The sequence below is a fragment of the Gambusia affinis genome, linkage group LG18 (genome assembly GCF_019740435.1).
Source record: "Gambusia affinis linkage group LG18, SWU_Gaff_1.0, whole genome shotgun sequence".
NCBI classification, from domain to species: domain Eukaryota; kingdom Metazoa; phylum Chordata; class Actinopteri; order Cyprinodontiformes; family Poeciliidae; genus Gambusia; species Gambusia affinis.
Window position 1 is genome coordinate 25,358,329 of NC_057885.1, and position 18,322 is coordinate 25,376,650.

At 35.0% G+C, this 18,322-nt stretch overlaps 2 long non-coding RNA genes across 2 annotated transcripts; both read left to right on the forward strand.

Annotated features, from left to right (window-relative positions):
• Positions 1-71: 71 nt before the first annotated feature.
• Positions 72-5,279, forward strand: LOC122820865. The gene is made up of 3 exons (XR_006368871.1): positions 72-429; positions 4,216-5,098; positions 5,182-5,279. It is a non-coding gene; the product is annotated as an uncharacterized LOC122820865 (long non-coding RNA).
• A 5,493-nt stretch (positions 5,280-10,772) lies between these two features.
• On the forward strand, positions 10,773-14,124 carry LOC122820863. Its single transcript, XR_006368869.1, has 3 exons — positions 10,773-10,874; positions 11,306-11,371; positions 13,772-14,124. It is a non-coding gene; the product is annotated as an uncharacterized LOC122820863 (long non-coding RNA).
• Positions 14,125-18,322: the final 4,198 nt, after the last annotated feature.

Below are 18,322 nucleotides of genomic sequence, written 5' to 3' on the forward strand. Positions count from 1 at the left end.
TGGTCAGTGGGCAGAACCTCTCTTCACCCGAGTGTCCAAGACATACGGCCGCAGATCCGATGAAACGATGACAAAGTCGATCATCAAACTGCGGCCTAGGGTGTCCTGGATTATTATATTTAATTTATATTTCATTTAAAAAACAACAACAGATATTTAAAATCCAGACAAACTGAATCTAAAAACAAAGAACTAACCCAAAGCTTCTCATTTCCTCTTTAATTTGATTTTTGTTGCTCTGATATTAATTATAACTAAACTTTATCAGGTTGGTTTTTATTCAGCTTTGATTTTTGTTCTTTACATGCAGCAGATTAAGGAAATAAAAGTGTTTTTATCTTTTATCAGGCAGTGAAGGAGCTGGAGAAGTGACTTATGGAGAGTTAGTCACCAACCAGAAGAAGAAGAAGAAGAGGTCAAAGGCCAAAGGTAAAACTTCTCCTGATGAGTTTTCTGGGTTTTTCTTTCTTTTATTGTGTTTGTTTTCCATAATTTCTCCTTCCAAAGTTCTGTTCTTAGAAAAGGATTGTTTTTATTTGAGGTCAAGTTAAGATGTACAAACTCAGCAGCGCCTCCTACAGTAAAATATGGAGGTTACAGGATATGATGAAACACTGGAGGGCCATTAATCAGCAGCTGGTTTCACACTTGATGTTCTCATGATGTGAATGAAGTTAAACCAAAATACAAGCAGAATCCAGGAGGTCATTGATAAAATAAAGTTCTCTTTAAAAAACAATTTATAAAATCTGATGAATGTAAGGAAGCAACAGAAACGAACATGAAGTAAACAGAGATAAAGAGAGGCGGTTAAATGTTGATGAATGAGTGATTAATGGAGAAATGAACCAGGACTAACAAACAATAAACATGATGTGACTGAAATAACTCAGAACAAACTGATCTAATCAAAACAAATAATGAATCCAAAACAGATTAAAAATGATCATAACTGTGAACACATGTTTCCTCCTGCAGCAGAAACACTGCTGGAGGTGAGATGGTCTGAATGTTGGTCCTGATTCAGCATCAAATAATCAGGAGGTTTTTCACAACAGACCAGAGCAGCTTCTGCTGACATGAGCAGAAAATATATAATTTATAATTTATAATATTCTGTGGACAGTCAGCTGGAGTTTAGATTTTATAGTGAATCTGGTCATCAGAGGATTTCCTGCAGCGTTCTTTGTTTCAGTGTGAAGTGAATCTATCCAGACCAAAAACTCTTCAGTATCTGGACATTTCCACTGACCGTCACAGAGACATAATGGCTGCTGGCGGCTAAATCTTCCTGGACCTTCAGTGGATCCAAATGGATCCGTTGTAACAGGCTGATCCAACACAGCTAAGCTTGTTTACAGCGGCTTGGAAAACATTTTTCAGTTTTTATTTGTTAAAAATGATTTGAATCTTCAGGAAGTTTTTATTCCACCTTCCAGTTTTATGTCACTTTGTGTTTGATGTTCAAATTAATCCCAGTGAAATTTATTTATGTTTTTGTTTGTGATAAAATATAAAAGTTTAAGGGTGTGAATACTTTTCCAAGCTGCTGTAAATAAATTATGTATTTATTTAAACTTTACCAGAGGAGCAGCTTTCAGACAGAGTGTCTAGTCAAAGCCCGGCAGCAGAGTCTCATTGTGGCAGAAAGCAGAAGTGATCCGTCGCTGTTTGCTTTATCATTCAGTTTCTCTGAACAAAACGTTCCTGTGAAACCACAATCATGCTCTCATCATCGTGTTTATGGTGAAACTTTCCATCAAAACGAGAAGCTGAGAGCCGTTCACAGCAAAACCGTTTTAACATGAGCAAAGAGCAGAACTGACTTCTAGAAACTCGTCAAAGCTTCATGTTTCTGAATCCTCCAGTCGCTGAGAGACTCAGAGATTGAAGGATTCAGAGTCTGAAGGATTCAGAGTCTGAAGGATTCAGACCTGCTGAGTGTTTTCCTACCTGAGGATTGTTCAGGTGTGTTTGAACAAAGATGAATCTAAAACTCTGACTGACCTCTTTGATGCTTTTATGGAGCAAAAATTTTATCTTTTAGTCACATTTAAAACTAAAGATGAAGTTTTTCCACTCTGAGTGTCGATCAGATGCTGAACATGAAACATTTGGACTTTAAGCCTCCATCAGATTAACATCGGATCCTTTTAGTCTGTCAGTTTTCACTCTAACTTGATGTTTTCTGGGTTTTTTACATCTAAAAGCAGAAGTTCATCTTCCTCCTCCAGTTATCTGAATTTCTGCTTCTGTTTTCTGTTCATTTTTTCCATCATAATTTTAGAACCGTTGTGTTGAAATGTGTTCAGTTTTTCTGATGGAGGCAGGAAGTTGATCAGTTCCTGTTTTCAGGTTAAAACACGTCAGCAGGATTTAGATTTAGTGATAATCTGAGCAGCTGCAGAGATAAAAACTGGAAACCTGAAGATGTTCATGACAGAAACAGAGAAAAGTTACAGATTCCTGATGCTCCTGTTCTCAGGATGAAACTTCATTTAGTTCTAAATGTCAGATTAATATCAGATTAATGTCAGATTAGGATCAGATTAATATCAGATTAATGTCAGATTAATATCAGATTAATGTCAGATTAATGTCAGATTAATATCAGATTAATGTCAGATTAATATCAGATTAATGTCAGATTAATATCAAATTTATGTCAGATTAATATCAGATTAATGTCAGATTAATATCAGATTAATGTCAGATTAATGTCAGATTAATATCAGATTAATGTCAGATTAATATCAGATTAATGTCAGATTAATATCAAATTTATGTCAGATTAATATCAGATTAATGTCAGATTAATGTCAGATTAATATCAGATTAATGTCAGATTAATATCAGATTTATGTCAGATTAATATCAGATTAATGTCAGATTAATATCAGATTAATGTCAGATTAATGTCAGATTAATATCAAATTTATGTCAGATTAATATCAGATTAATGTCAGATTAATATCAGATTAATGTCAGATTAATATCAGATTAATGTCAGATTAATGTCAGATTAATATCAGATTAATGTCAGATTAATATCAGATTTATGTCAGATTAATATCAGATTAATGTCAGATTAATATCAGATTAATGTCAGATTAATATCAGATTAATGTCAGATTAATGTCAGATTAATATCAGATTAATGTCAGATTAATATCAGATTTATGTCAGATTAATATCAGATTAATGTCAGATTAATATCAGATTAATGTCAGATTAATGTCAGATTAATATCAAATTTATGTCAGATTAATATCAGATTAATGTCAGATTAATATCAGATTAATGTCAGATTAATATCAGATTAATATCAGATTAATGTCAGATTAATATCAAATTTATGTCAGATTAATATCAGATTAATGTCAGATTAATATCAGATTAATGTCAGATTAATGTCAGATTAATATCAGATTAATGTCAGCGTCTGAAGGCCTGATGGTTTCTGAGTTCATCCTGCAGTGAGTTTCACTGCTGCTGCTGGTTCTGGTCGACCCGACCCATACATGTTCAGAACCGCTGCTGTTCTGCATGTGAACAGAACCGGACCAGCTGCTGGTCCAAACAGCACAATCTGAACCCGAAATAATCTGATTTATTTAACAAACCTGTTAAAAAAATAACTTAAAAATAACAGTTTGTTAGTTTTAAGTTAGTTTGGGTTCTGATGTTCATGTCCAGCAGAACCAGAGGACCGACTGGACCAACTGGACCGACCTCCCCTCCATCAGAGGAGAAAACAGAACCAGAACCAAACAGGAACAAACTGATGGTTTCTGTGTTTTTGTGTCTGAAATAGTTTTTTGAGGTGAAGAGATAATATAATATTAGATTTTTATTCTTCTTTCTGCTCCGTTTCACTCATGATTTCTATTAGTTACATGAATTATTCATATTTATTATTGAATGAAATAAAAATCTGATGGAAACAACAAATTAAGATCCAAACTATTTAGAGATTTTTCTCTTTAAATCAACGTCAGGAATCTGAAATGAAGTCAGGAGAATCGATCCTCTTTTATGATTAAATAGAAAAACACAGAATATGGAAATAATAAAACATTAAAAATGAGACGTTTGTTTAAACTCATTAATTTCTCGTCTCACATTCTGCCTTTATAAATAAATTTCTGTTTTTTATCCTGTTTCTTTGCTGCAGTTTCAAATCTTAATCAAACTTTTTGTTATTTTTGTTTCCAGAGAATCAATCAGGCCCAGATGTTCTCTACTCCTCAGTGAGGTCACCCAGAGTTGACCTCTGACCTCCAGCAGCTGTTAGATCTACTGGGATCAGCTGATCTGGTTTCCAGTTGCAGCTCAGGAAACCAATAGCATGAGCTAAGTGTTGCAGTCAGAGACTGAGCTAACGGCTAACAGCGGCCCAAGCTAATAGCAAGCTAACAACAGGCTAATTCTTTGCTTTTTATGTATTTTAACTTTGCAGCAACATGTTGACCAGCAGAGGAAATAAAACATTTCATCACAGCAGCTCTTCCTGTGCGGCGGCCATGTTGGATTTTAAGTTCTGGGTTGAAATGTTTGAATGTTTTTTATCTGGAAATTTAAAGTTTCAGATTAGCTTCATGCTAATTTTGTTGTGTTCCGGGGCTCTCTGGTCCTATTGGTGGGGTTGCCTGCGCGCCGTTCTACACATTACCACCAGAAGGCGACAGGTTCCGGATGGAGTGCGGTGACGTCATTATTTTCCTCAGCTGTTCCCGATCACCTTCATCAGCGGAGCAGACATAGGAGTGGGCCGTCAGTCCAACGTCGCCTGAGTGTTGTGCCAGTCACGGTGATCCCTCTGGCGAGATCCTGGCTGATTCCCCGGTTTATGAACCGCCCTCGTGACGCCGTGGAAATTACCCACAGGTTGCCCGAGTTCCCAGACTCACCTCTCCGCTGTTTGCAAATCTCCTCTGGACTCCACGGCTGGCGGCCATTCCACTCCTCCGTGGATCCGTTTCACCCGAGCCTACCTGTCCTCTCCCCGCCGCACTCCTCCGTTGTCCCTGGATCCACGAAGGACCGAGACCCCGGACAAACCCAGTTTCCCTCCACAACTCAGCTCCAACAACCACAAGTAAGATCTACCCGTTTTTTCCCCCTGAGAGTTTTCCGTTCTCCCACGACCCCTGAACTTACCACCCTGCTTTTTCCTCCCAGTGAACCGTTGCTGCCATTACTGTTTATTCCCCTGGACCAGACCACCCCGACTCTCTCTCTGATTATTGTGTGATCTTTAATAAATCATTTAAAACTGATTTCACTTCTCCTGTGGTTGTGTTCTGCATTTGGGCTAATATTCAAACCCAACATGACAAATTTAGCTTCTGAAGTCAGAAAGGATTTTATTTTAAGTTTTACAATAAATAATTTTCTGGTTTTTCAGAATCTGCATCAAATAATAAATGAATGAATTTATTATGTAACTTTAATATCATGTTAGTCTTTTAGGTTTATTTTATAATAACTTAATTTCTATTAAACTCTTGTTTGTGTTTAGTAACAACAGATGTTATATTTGTTACTGTTATCCTGAACAGATTGAATTACAATATGAATCTAAATTTACTGCATAAAACAGCAGAAATGGTTTGATGGTGAAAAGTGAAGATTATTTGATCCTGTTTGGATCCAGACATGTTGGTTGAAGCTGAACATCAGAATCTGATTCATCCTGAGATGTTAAAATACTGACTTCACTCAGACATGAAGCTTCTTTAAAACAGTTTCATGAACTAAAAGAGGATTTTCAGGTTTTATCAGCTCTGAGTTCAGATGAAGGTTTTATTTACAGCTTCAGTGATGAAGGAGTGATGAAGAGGAGGCTGATGTAACTCATCTTCATCAGTCAGGTTGAGATCAGCCTGACTGCTAATATGACCTGAATTCTGTTTGTTTAAACTGCATTTTAGATATTTATTTTATGTATTTATATAATGTGGTTATATATAATGCTCATTGCTCTGATTTATGTTTATTTTTTATATTTCTCTGATCTTTTAGCTGATTTTAACTCCTGTTTCTGTTTTTGAAGCAGCAGACAGAAAAACCAGCTAAAAGCTTTTTTACTCTGATGATTTTCTGTTCATTAATTAAATAAATAACTAAATAAAACCATAAACTCAGTTTCTTCATTTTTCATCCTGATTCTGATGTTTCAGTCAGTTTGGCAGTGTAGGAGCTATTTATCTACTTTCAGTTAAATCTTAGAATTTAAATCATCTAGTTTATTTGTATTTTTATTTGTTTATTTTCTAGTTGATTTATAATTAGAATTTTTGTTTAATTTGTTATTTAGAATAGGTTCTTTGGTTAACAATTCACTTAATTAGTTAATTAATTTCAGTTTGGGACGTGGGTGTGTCACGGTATAAATAGGTAGCTCACCTGCATCATTATGCAGGTGAGTGTTCATAAGGTTTTTTACCACTCAGTCAATCAGTGAGTCACTTCAGTCTATAACTTGTGTTGCCTGAACTGGAATAAAAGCAACCAGAGCTGCATTTTGACTGTTTTGATCCCTTTTTTGAACTGTGTAAACCAGAACCCACCGTGCATCAGGTGACTATTTGCGTTTAATTCACTTTTTGCTTTGATCACTTTTGAATCTTCACGGGTTTTTTTTATTTTGGACAAATAGTCACTACAGGCTAGTGATGGTGAGATGAAGCCTCATGAGGCATTGAACCACTTGAGCCAACTGGTTTGAGAAAGGGTTCATTTCTTGAGGCTTCATGTGCACACGAAACCACCTACTGGCCAGGTGTACAATCACAACCAGCTGTATCTTAACACGTGTGATGAATTGAATTTTTGTCTATTATGGCTCTTGGGAATGTCTTCACAAAAGGTGAAGAAAAAACAGAGACAAAGAGAGAGAAAGATATATATATATATATATATATATATATATATATATATTGATATATATATATATATATATATATATATATATATATATATATATGCAGAGAGAAAGAGAGAGAAAGAGGGAGACACAGAGAAAGGAAAAAAGAGAAAATCCTATCCTGTCCCACAGCTATCTTAAAAATCCTAATATAAAAATTAAGAACTTTAAAACTAACTAACCAATCCTATTTATAATAGTGAGATTATTAGTAAAAAGCTCAAATTAAATAAATAACCCAATTATAAGTCCTGAAATAATAAAGTCTAAAAACATTAAATATTAATCCCAGAAAAATAAATAAAGGGGGAAGGGGAAAAATTCATTTAGATCAATACCTTGCTTATTCCAGAGCAAATCTGCTTATGATGTGTGATGATGGTATTGGAGTTCAAGGTAACTCAAGTTAAATCAAGTGGTGAAAACTCACGTATCCTTAATCTATATATCTTTCTCTCTCTCTTTGCCTCTGTCTTTTTTTCTTTTCCTCTTTCTGTATCTGTGTGTCTCTCTGTCTCTTTTCTCTCTCTCTCTCTCTCTCTCTCTCTATATATATATATATATATATATATATATATATATATATATATATATATATATATATATATTTATTTATTTATTTATTCTCCCTACCTGTCTCAAACTAAATAACCAACAATATCCAAACTCTGCTATCCAAACTATCAAAACTCTATCCACTCTCTCAACTGACCGCAACTCGCCTACAACAACCCACATTTTGAATGAAGCCTGTGGGGTTTATAAAGCTGTCAAACCGCGCGACAAAATCTGAGCCATTTCCCGAAGCAGTCACGTGGTACAGCCGGGCAGCGAGGCTTCGGACGTCATCGTTTTCGGCTCCTCCCCTAAATGAAGCAAGCCTCGATACGCGCTTCACGGAAACGCCCCCTCCATTACTGACACACGCCTCGAAGCCTCGGCTCATCACGGAACATCCTCTGTCTGTTAATTTAACCTGGAGCTTCAGACTCACTAGACAATCTAAAGCTCAACACAGATCACAATGTTAGCTGTAAAGCATTAACTCATGTTAGCACGTTTCCAAGGTAACAGAAACAGGAAACTTCCTCCTCTGAACTGCTGCAGTTCTCAGAAAGAGGCAGATTTTATAGACATTTCCTGAAATTTAATCTTTAAATCATTAAATGTAATAAATAAATATAAAACTAATCAGTCCACAGGAAGACGGAGAAATGTTGATCTGTACTTCCGGTTTGTTGTTTCAAAGTTAAACTTCCTGGTTTTGAGGAAATATTCAGATTAATTTAATTTGTCGTCTGCAGGGGGCGCCACTTCAGATTATCTGGTGGAAACATGACGTCACCTCCACAAGAATATCTCACTTCCTGGTTGAATGAAGGAAAATCTCTGGTTCATCTGTTCTTCTGAATGTAATCCTGTGCTGCAGCGCCACCTGCTGCTCTTACACACACCTGCAGCTTCTGCTTCCCAACAGCAACTTTGACCTTTGACCTTTAACCTGCTGTTAACACATTTCAGTCTGTCAGTTAAAAACATTTGGATTAAAACTGTTTCAGTCTTCATCATCAAACCTTCATATCAGGTTTTATTTGCTGCAGTGATGAAGGACGGAGGTGATGAAGAGGAGGCTGATCCTCATCAGACAATTTAAATAAACTTCATATTTCTCAGCAACAGATTCTTCTGGAAATATATTTTGTTTATTTTTGTCACAAAAGCCACATTTTCTTGAACATACTTAATTTGTTAAAGCAATAAAAAGGTTAAAACATCCAGAGGGTGAAAACTTTCTACAGGCTCCGTAGTTTAGGTCAAATGTTTTCAGATTGGGCATAAAATAAATTAATTTGATTTGCATCTCTAATATAGTTAGAGATGCAAATATAAGATGATCATAGAAATCTGATGCTAAATAAAGGAATGTCAATGTCAAATTTATTTATATAGCACTTTAAAACAGGCATAGAACTGCACCAAAGTGCTGTACAAGAGTGACAACGCCACAAATAAATAAAAACAAAGTATCAAACACTAGTTTAATTAAATTCCAAGGAATAAAAATGAGTTTTAGGAAGCGATTTAAAATGATCCAGGCTGTGGGCAGATCTAATTTGGAGAGGTAGATTGTTCCATAGAGAAGGAGCAACAGCAGAAAAAGCCCGATCTCCTTTCCTCTTCAGTCGGGTCCGAGGAACTGTCAGTAAAAGCTGATTATTAGAACGTAGGGTTCTGGACACGGACTGAGATTTTAAAAGTTCCAGAAGATAAGGGGGAGCTAATCCATTTAAAGCTTTATAAAGTTCAAACTTCTGATTTATCAGACAAAATCAAACATGTTTTATATTTTCTGCTGCATGATAAAGATTTTTTATCTGTTCAACTGATTATTCTAAAACACAAAAGATAAATTTATTACAAAAATACATTTTATTTTTCTGCATAATGAAGGTTTTGGATTTAGTTTCTGCTTCATTTATCTGATCAGAAATCTGATTGATTTTGATTCAGCTGAATTTTGTATTCTACATTTTTTCTTTATCATCAGATTATATTAATTCAGTAAAACTGTCTGTTTTCTCTGCAGATTAACTTCTGCTCTGTAATTATTTTCTCCACCATTTCCAGCTAATAGATAAAATGTTTCCAGAATTTTACAGTATAAATATTTATACAGTAAAATTCTGCCAACCACAGCAGCTGGTATTTTAATATAAATTAGAGACTTTTGTGTTTCATCTCCAGTTCAGGTTTAACTCTTCAGTTACAGGGTTTTGTTCCTCTGAGCGTTTCTGCAGCCTGTGGTTATTAATGCTAACAGCTAGCAGGCTAACATGCTAACAGCTCTGTTAGCATGTTAGCCTCTCTGCCTGTTGACTCGTCCAAATCTTCGTCCTTCATCATCAGTATAAATGTATTAAAATATGTTTGTCACATTATGACAACCTGTTCAAGCATTTAGCATGTTGAGACTCATATTAATAACATTTATGTTTAAATGTTGTGGAGGTTGAAACCGTTCAACAGAAACTCTACAATCCATTTTAATCAACATGATCAAATCAAATGTAAATATAGAAAACAAACATTTGATGTTTAGTAAACAAAAACTCTCAGGGTCTATTTGTGTCTCGTTAACCTTTAATAACAGAAGTGAGCAGCTCTGTGGTTATTACAAACATTTATACATTTACATATCTGACATTAATAACAACAGTAAAAAAAACTGTTAAAATGTGAATCTATTTCTCTGAAATAATGATTCAGTCAAGTTCTTTTAATTTAATGTCTAAAGATCCACTTTTATCTGCAGTAATAATATTCATTGCAGTAATAATATTTATTTATTGCAGTAATAATATTTATTACTGTAATATTATTTATTGCAGTAATAATATTTATTGCAGTAATATTATTTATTGCAGTAATATTATTAATTGCAGTAATATTATTTATTGCAGTAATATTATTAATTGCAGTAATATTATTTATTGCAGTAATATTATTAATTGCAGTAATATTATTTATTGCAGTAATATTATTAATTGCAGTAATATTATTTATTGCAGTAATATTATTAATTGCAGTAATAATATTTATTGCAGTAATATTATTTATTGCAGTAATTATATTTATTTATTGCAGTAATATTATTTATTGCAGTAATATTATTTATTGCAGTAATATTATTAATTGCAGTAATATTATTTATTGCAGTAATATTATTAATTGCAGTAATAATATTTATTGCAGTAATATTATTTATTGCAGTAATTATATTTATTTATTGCAGTAATATTATTTATTGCAGTAATATTATTTATTGCAGTAATATTATTTATTGCAGTAATATTATTTATATAAATGTTTTCAGATCCAGCTCTGGTTTACTCTGCAGTGAGAACTGGAAACCTCAGAGAGACTGGAAACCAGCAGAGGAGCAGAGGTAGAGTCCATCCTCTGATTGTTTTTATTGTCCAGTTGTACTTTAATATTTTACTTTTCATTTTCTTTATAAAGTTTTAATAGAAACTGTTCAGCTCCTCTCTAACAACGTTGGACTCTTAAACCACCAAACTTCCTGCTGCTGTTTCCACTGAAGTTTCTCAAGCATCAAACATCCTGAGTTCACCACAGGAAACGTTTGACGGTTTTCTAAATAAAACCTGCGTTGGTCCAACCTGAACCGACTCGGTGCGGTTCTGAAGGTGTCAGTGTGTTTCTGTGACTCAAAGCTCTGCTTGTGTGTTTCAGAGGAAGTGAGCAGCTCTGTGGTTTCTAGATTCACATGTTGGACAAAAACAACAGAACCATTAAAAACCTTTTCTATCATAAAACATCTGAACCTTAACAGAACCTCTAACATCTGTTGTTCAGAGATCCATCCGGGTCCAGTTTACTCTGCAGTGAGGACAGCAAACATCAGACCCAACAGAACCAGAGGTACCGACTCTCCTCCACTAAACTTTACTGGTTTTAACCTGCAGACTGGAAACACTGGAAACAACAGGTCTTTTTTTCTAACACTTTTATTAGTTTAGTGTTTTTCACAAGCAGAGAAAATAGAAAAGTGTTTGTTGTGCTGCTCATCACCTTACAGGAGTGATGAGAAACAGAAGAGAAACAAACAAAGGAAGCTGCTGTACAACGTCACCTTCACCTTAAATCAGGTTTCAACGGTCGGCCAGCAGCAACAACATATTTAAAACCTGACATCAAGACAATCAGATCTAGTCGGTGATCAAAGGAAGAAACATAGAAATATAAAAGGAGGATGTTCATTAGTTCATCAGTTAAAACCTGGAGAGACTTTTAACTTTCTAGGATTCTGTCACAAGTTGGATCAACTCTGTAGGTAAACAGCTGATCACCAGCAGATCACAGATCAGTGAAATGTTTCCTAAGAACTGCACTGATCCTCTCAGGACCCTGAATTATTCTCTATATCATTGTGTGATAGTTGCTGCTTGATCCTTAATCCACTTCATCAAATTATTGATTTTTTAGACAAAAGCAATAATTTGTCACAAGGTTTGAAGTGTGATTGTATCAGAGTACCAATCCTGGTTCACAGCTGATCTTCACATGAAACTCGTCACTCAGCTCTATAGAAATTTCACCCAGAATCTTTTCATCAGTTTGTAGAAATAATGGTAATAGATCCAACCTCTCTTCCACATTCACTGCATCAGGGAGAGGCTGCTGATCTTATTGAGTAGAAAAGGAAACAACAAGTCTGAAGAAATGGAGAACTGAGAAAGAGGAGGAGGAGATCTTCACCTCATGTCACTTCCTGTTGAAACTTCTTCACTTCAGGAAAAACTCTGGAGGAAAACAGAATAAAGAATAAAATAAAATTCAACTTTACTGTCACAAGATCAAAGTAATGAAATGCAGTTTTCATCCATCCAGCAAGAGAAGAAAAACTATATTTATACAAAAGTAGATTTAAGCTTTTATAAACAGGAGTAGATTATAGATTATAGATATTAGATAATAGATACTGATGGCTCAGTGCAGGTAATCAGTGGTTCATCAGTCTGTGTTGTTGTGTAGAGATTACAACCATCATATGTTCAGACATCAGGAGTTCAGCAGTGTGACGCTGTGGAAGAAACGGTTCTGGTTCCGGTCCGGAGCTCCTGTAGCGCCTCCCAGAGGCCAGGATACTATATATAATATAGTATAAACCACAGAGACATTAAAACATCTAACAGTAATAAAATAACTGACCTGAGAACCGAGCCCTGAGGTTCTCCATCTGTAACCATGGAGGCACAAGAAGATTAATAATCTAATCCTATAATCTGTAATCTGATCAGATCTGAACCAGTTCACTGCTGCTCCATGAATCCCTACAGCAAGTTATACAATCTGATCAAATATGGCAGAAGATGGAAATCATTTGATTAGAGTTGATCAGCATTAATCAATACAAAATATATCTATATGTTTATTAATCTAGTCTGTCTCTGGCAGAATGATGGAGTTGAAATAATCTTAAATCCCTTCCAGGATTAAATCTAGTATCAATAAAATGATTTCTGACGATATTCCAGATTAGCAACGTGTCACCACTCACCTCAGACTGCAGCTCATTAGAAAAACATCCTAATTTTAACAAGGATGAAGATGGTGATGATGATGATGATGATGAAGATGATGATGATGATGGTGATGATGATGATGATGATGATGATGATGGTGATGATGATGATGATGGTGATGATGATGATGATGATGATGATGATGATGATGATGATGATGATGATGATGGTGATGATGATGATGATGATGATGATGATGATGATGATGATGGTGATGATGATGATGATGATGATGATGATGATGATGATGATGAAGATGATGATGGTGATGATGATGATGATGATGATGGTGATGATGATGATGATGATGATGATGATGGTGATGATGATGATGATGATGATGATGAAGATGATGATGATGATGGTGATGATGATGATGATGATGATGATGATGATGATGATGGTGATGATGATGATGATGGTGATGATGATGATGATGATGATGATGATGATGATGGTTTTTAGTATTGATTATTAGAAAATGGCTGCAGATTCTCTATAGAATCAATAATCAGTTATTTTACGTTTATATTTTATTTTCTGAGTTTTTATGGTTTTTATCTGGTTTATTGATCTGCTATCGATCGATCAGCTTTCCTATCAAAACCTTTTCATATCTGATTATTTATCATTAAAACCTGGAGATATTTTTAGCATTAATATTTTATAAATGTAACTTTAATAAGAGAACATTGTGAATATATTCAGTTATAATCTGTTTTATTGTTGTTTTCAGAACCAGAACCAGAACCAGACGTGGTTTACTCTGCAGTCAGACCGGCTGCTGGTCCATAACGGATCATCAACATCAGGCTGTTTGTTCTGTCAAGTATTTCTATAAGAGAGGAATATTAATGTGTTATTATTATTAAAACATATTGTAACTTTATAATCATTTCATAAACAAACAGCTAAGAGACAAAAACATTTCTGTTGATTTGACAGGATTTATTTTCTTATGGTTCATAAATATAATTACTAATAAAACTGAAATATTGAGCTTCTGTTTCCATCATCATTATTATTGATATTTATCTATAAAATCTGCCTCCTTGTTATTATTGTTGGTTTAAGGTTAAATAAAGTTTGTTCCAGTCGATGTTTTGTGCTTCTGATGATCCGGTGGAAAATGGAGCAACATGTGGATGTTGCCGAGCAACGAGAAAAACAAGAACAAACAAATAAAGCAGCTTCAGTAGGGAGGCTGGAAACAGGAAATCAGTGTTTGAAGAAACTTTAACCTGATTTAAACTTTAACTTGATTTAAAACTTTAATCTGATTTAAACTTTAACCTGATGATGAAACCAGTGAAGGATTATTTTCTATAATGGGTCAAATTAAAGCCGGTCGGTTCTTTCCTCATTTCCTCTCTGAGTTCTAAACTCCTGGAAGAATCCAGGTTACTGAATTAATACTGAAAAAAGGTGAAACTCAAACTGAATCCAGATGTGAAACCGATTCAATGAGAACAGAGTCTGAACTCAACAGGGAGGAAAACAGACCAGAACCAGAACCAGAACCAGAACCAGAACCAGAATTTCCCTCTAGAACTAAACCCAGATGGTTTTCTCACTTCTGACACCTACAGGACAGAAAACACATTACAGCAGCTCAGACTGTTGCCATGACAACATTCATGTTTACACCGAGCCGCCATTTTATGAATATCCAAGTTAAGTTTAATAATTATTTAATATCAAAGAACATCAATTATTCACTTTATCTATGAATTATATGAATTTTGCTTCATTAATGCATCATGTGATTAAAACCGACGAATCACTGAGCAGGAAAAGTTAGTAAATATTTATCCTGAATATCAGATTAAAGTCCTAAACTTCGAGTCCAAATCAAATCTGAAGTTTTTGTTGCTGCTGCTAAAGTGTAACTCAAGTAAAAGTAGCATTAGCTGCTATCAGGACAGGCAGCTAAATAGTGAACTTTAACTATACACCTGCTGCACAGCAGATAATACAGAAATCAGAGCAGGATTATTAAACAGTGAACAGATTCATAGAATAATTAAAGGGAAATAAAAACACTGAATAATCAGGAAACAGGAGGACAACCGAGGACCCCTAGTGGTAGAAACAGATCAGAGCAGGACCAAACCGGATCATACCGGGTCAGACTGGGTCTGACTGGGTCAGACCGGATCAAACCGCATCAGCCCGGGTCAGACTGGGTCAGACCGGACCAAACCGGGTCAGACTGGGTCTGACTGGGTTGGATGGACTCAGTCATCAGGTCAGATTCTGCACTGAAGGTTGTAACAAAACCTGAAAACTGAACAAAATGACAGAAAACTCCTGGAGGCTCTGCACCATTATGGATGGTTTTATTCCTAAATAAAACTATGATGGTGTTTTATTTATTAAAACTGAAACATCTTCAGGAATAAGAACATAAATAATAGAAAAATAAAGGAAGAGATCCAGTTCTTTGTTATTCTTCACCTTTTCTATCATAATCATCAACATAAACCTGCCAGGATAATTCTGACATCACCTGTGTTTATATCTGGTCCTGCTCTTGTTTTTCATAATAAACTGATGATTATTACAATATTCTGTGAACTGATGTTAGAACAACTTTTTATCTGTATTCTGAAAATGTATTTATGTCAATCTGAACACTCTGGTAATATGAATGTTTCCCAGCAGGGGGCAGCATCTGGTTCGCTTCAGAATGGGATAGAACAGGAAATATTGGAAATTAAATTACAAAATATAAGCTTCCAATAAATAACCCAGAACAATTTCACCAGTTAATGCAGCCTAAAAAATGTAAACATGTTTTCATATGTTTCTGTCATTTCCTCATCCTGCTTTCCTCTCTGATCATCTATAAATCTTTGGATTTCTGCAGATCCAGAGTCTGAAGTTTATATAAGGATTTGACTGTTTGTAATTAGACGGTGAATTAATTATTTTCCTTTAAAAAGTTTGATTAGACAGTGTGATTGTAATATCGGTTTTTTACCACCAGGTGGCGCATCAGGACAGGAAGCAGAAACGGATCATTTTCTGTGTTCAGGATAGAAATATGTCCTATAGATCTGCAGCCTCACTCAGTCTAGAAACTGAACTAAATAGACCTCATTAATTTAAAAAAGTAAATTTTAATATATTTTATTAAAATGTGTTTAAAATAGAACAATAAAATAATTCAATAAAAATATTAAAGTTCCAACAATAGACTGAGACTTTGTTGTGTCTGTTGTGTTTAATAATAAAATTATTTTATTATTAATGAAAACATTTTCTCAGTCCAGAATCTGTCTGCAGGTTCCAACATGTTGCATCATCAGGAACTTTACGTCTCCATGGTAACTGGATCAGTTCAGGTGAGCAACACCTGAACTGATCAGAAACCTCCAGCAGAAAACCCAAAAGCAGCACGAAGCTGCACAACTGCGCCCCCTGGTGGTCAATGTGAGGAGTAGCAACCCAACTGCTGCTGGTTAATTTATTGATCCGTTTCCAGCTGATGATTAGAATATAAAACACTTTGAGTTTCTACTCTCAGGTAATCAGACATTTCCTGATAAACTCAGATCACTGAAAGATAAATACATTTATAGTCCATATTATCGTTAATACAGAGATATACTGCAGAATAAAGCAGATTAAAATGTTTGACTCAAATCCCTCCGCAGGTGATTCAGTGGTTCAGCAGGTAAAAGTGGGCGGGGCCTCAGCCGATGGTTTCATGCAGAAACAGGAAATTGAACAACACGAGGAGTTAGCTTAGCAGAGCTAATATCAGAACCACATCAAGGGGTTTTTTATCCATCTACAAACCAGATGATCAGGAAAATTCACAGAGAAGAAACATTTATTCATTATTTACGTAAGTTTTCATTTTTAAAACCAAAACAGAGAAAAGAATCGGTTCAGAATCGGTTCAGAACAGATTCTGACCCGGTTCAATCAAAGAATCATTTTCTCCTGACATGTATTGCTTTATAAGTTGTTATTATTGACAGTTGTTGGTTACTTTGTTATTTTTATAAACTCAGTAAAATGTCCTAAATGAAGTTTCTGGTTCTCGACCCGTTAGAGGAGACCAACCTGAATTTGACACCTGAACGCATCACGCTGTTTTCCTCCGTCTCTCTTCCAGAGTTCGACTGGTCCTTGAACGCATCGCAGCCTGACAGGTTTGCTCAGAAGATTTCATATTTCATATTTCAGATTGTTGCTGAATCAGCTAAACAGAAACAGATGATTATTAAATCCTCCAGAAACTTTACCTCGTCTTCCATAAAGCCGGTTTGCAGCCATAAATCATATTATAAGTTATAATATTTTGAGTCCATGTGGATCTGATCCATCAGCTCTGAAAACAACAACAACAACAACAACAACCGTCTGCTGCAGTCAGAAAGTCTCACGTTGGTCTGAGTTCATCTTTAATATCCAACATTCATGTTAAAAATGGATCCAGTTCAGGCTGAAGCTTTTATTGATTATTGATCATCAGGCAGATAAAAATGTTATTGGATCGTTTATGAAACAGAAATATTAGAGCAGCTGAAGCCTTCAGGTTTCAGTTCAGAGTTTCTAACATTTTTAATGCGCTCATCTTCTCTACTTTACTGTAAATCTGCTTGTTTGTGTTTAAAAGAGAAAATATTTTATTTTATTTTTCCTCATGAAAGCTGATGAAGCAGAATCAGATTTATTTAACTTTATTTATAATATAAATCTATAAAATCTGGAGTGAAATGAAGCAGCTGAACGACTTCAGATCAAAACAGCAGAACTTTGTTCAGATCTGAAATCTGATCCGGTTCCTTCGTTTACAGCTGATATCAATTTTTATTAATAGATGATTAACAGTTTATCATCTATAATCTGAGGTTTTCAAATGATTCATTTGTCCTGCAAACTTCTAAAACTGCAATAAAATATTAAACGTTCTAGTTTGAATGTTGCTAAATAATAAAATAAGTTTTATATGATTTAATGTGATTCATTAATGGATCCTCCTCTTCACTCATAGTTACTGAACCCAAACTGCTAAATATTGTTAATAAAGTGAAATAAAATGTATAAAATATTTATTGATAGATACCAGCAGGAACAATCTGTGATCCAATTGGTTCCAGGATCTGTTCAGGGTTTGAACCGTCCAATCACTGAACAGAACAGAGAAATGTCTGCAGCTCTACATCGTCTAGCTCTACATTCCTTCACTGAGCGTAGACTTTACTCAGTAGAGACTTGAAATCCTGAATGGATCAAAGATCTGCTGCTGTTGGATCAACCTGCAGACCCTTCA